Source organism: Lynx rufus, unplaced genomic scaffold (genome assembly GCF_022079265.1).
Source record: "Lynx rufus isolate CCGP_SWC_20201006 ecotype Redwood Valley unplaced genomic scaffold, mLynRuf1.p SCAF_2, whole genome shotgun sequence".
In the NCBI taxonomy this organism is placed as follows: domain Eukaryota; kingdom Metazoa; phylum Chordata; class Mammalia; order Carnivora; family Felidae; genus Lynx; species Lynx rufus.
Window position 1 is genome coordinate 7,463,309 of NW_025814834.1, and position 2,388 is coordinate 7,465,696.

The following is a 2,388-nucleotide window of genomic DNA, read 5'->3' on the forward strand; positions in this document are numbered from 1 at the left end:
GGCTCGTGAGGGCAGAGCAGGTGCGGGGCGCCTCCTGGTGGCGCTCCGTGAGAGACGCGGGGCTTGAAGGACAGAAAAGCCTTGCACCAGGTTCCAAGGAGGCTTGGGGGGGCTCAGTAAAACCAGAGGGTCGCACATCTGGGACAAGGGATTCGAACCCAGGCTTCGGGGTGGGGGGAGACCTTGGAGCAATCGAAGGAAGATCTCTGACTGTGACCAACCCAGTAGACCCCCAGCCGATGGGAGTCTGACCCTTCCCCCCCAAGTCCCCTCTTTCAGGCCCACCCATCAAAAGGGCGCCGCCGCGCTGCCTGGCGTTCTTCTGGGGCTCAGAGAGGTGAACCTCCTGCGTTTTCTGCCCTTCCCATGATCTTTCCGCCTTGTCCTCCCCCCCCCCCCCCCACTCTTTTCCTAAGTCAGCCCCTTTTTGTTTTCTGAATCACCCTCCCTGCTCAAGCCACAGACCAGGGCAGCTTGGGAGCTTAATCCCTAGGGAGCAAAGTGTAGGACGAGCTGCATAATTTGCTGGGCCCCTTGTTTAACAATTACTACGAATTTCAAAATGATGCTGGCAGAGCATTAAATCAAGTGGAGCATCTGAGTGCAGCTCTAGGAAGCTGAGTGGGACCAGAAGCCAGGGCTGCTGGTGAAGGTGGTGTTGGAAGGAGGGGGCGCAGAGAGTGGGGTGCTAGGCTTGCTACCCCTAATGCCCAGTACACGGGCCCCTAGGCCTGGGATCGGGGGCTTCCCCTACCTCATCATCGTTTCTGAGCGTCTCCTCTGGGAGCGTCTTCACTGCTCCCCAGCTCGTGTGCACGCACGTGTACATGACCATGCAGATGTGCATGCCAGGTCAGGGAGGTCCTCAGAGCAGAGGGCTGGGCCATCTGAGCCCCACCGCTGCAGGCTTTATTAAGTGCTTACACGCACTAGCCTCACTAGGCCTAAAGGCATGCCCATTTTGCAGATGAAGAAACTGAGGCATGGAGAGGCTGATGGCTTACCAAGGTGAGCCATTTTCCCCAGGTCTGGTCTCCCCACTGGGGAGACCCCTCTGAGGGATTAAAGGGGGTGCAGGTATCCTCTCGCTTACACAGTCCTGGCTGGGGCCTGGGGGAAATAAAACAACCGTAATCTGTGAAGTTCAATGAACCATTAGCAAGTGCCAGGGTCCGTTCTACGCATCTTACAGGGTGTGACTCAGGGATCCCTCACAGAAGCTTCGCGCAGCAGGGGCCATAATCACCCCACTTTGCAGGCATGGAGCATGTGAGGCACAGCCAGTTCACACAGCCTGCTGGGGGGCACACCGCAGAAAGGGTAGAGGCAGGATTTGAATCCAGGCAGGCAAGGTCTGCTGTCTGAGCTGGTACATGAGCACAGCTCCGAGGGTGCCGGGGGAGGCCGCACATGGGGACAGAGGGACAGGCTGCCCCGTGGTCTCTTGGGTCCATCTGGCTCTTGGCCCAACTCTGAGCCATGCGGTCTCTAAGTTCTGCTCTGGGCCTGGCTCCTTCTTCGCCTCCAGGGGTCCCTCCAACTCTCAGGCGCTGCATCATGGGACTCAGGCTAGGGGGGCCCTGGGGCTGGGTGAGGGAGGGGCTTCTCAAGCAGCACTGGTGCTTGGGGCCGGAACACTGGGGTCTGGTCCCCTTTCCCCTAAGAAGTGGGCTGCCCCGGGAAGTGTGCTTTCCATGTGGCCAGAGGCCCCGCCCCCCAGACTCAGCCAGTAGGATGTCCCCCCAGTGCCTCCCCAGCCCAGAGGCTCAGGACCCAGTAAGAGGGGCATATGGCATCCTCGCCTCTCTACACACCACTCCCCAAGTCCTTATCTGTCTCTCTGTCCCTCTCTCCTTCTCTCAGCCCCCCCCCAACCTTGTCTCTCAGCGAGCCTGTGTCTCTATTACTGTCTGACACCCCCATCCCCTGACTCCCTCCACCCGTCTCTTCTGTCTCTGCTGTATCTGTGTCTCTTATTCTCTCTGTGTGTGCCCCCCCCCCACAACTTCCCACATCTTCTCTTGAACCCCCTCAGCAGCCCCCAGCCTTCCCAGGGCTTGGCTCTCAGGAAGCCGCCTCCTCTCCCCGACCTTACTGGAGCAGAGAGGGAGCGAGAGCACATTTCTTCTCGTCCAGGCCTAATATCTTAATGCAAGGCCATTAGTCACCCAGAGTCCAGGCAGGGCAGGCCTCTCCCCTCCTCGTTTGTCATCCAGAGTGAAGCCTCTGCGTTGTTCCTCGGGGATCAGATTAAGGGACTGACAGTCAGGATGAACAAATTTAGCGGCCAGCGCCGCCTCCTTCCTCCCTCCCACCCCAGCCTCCCACGCTCCGAGTCCCTGAACTTTGAGTAGGGGAGGTCTGAGGCCTCTGCGAGTCCTGTTTCTT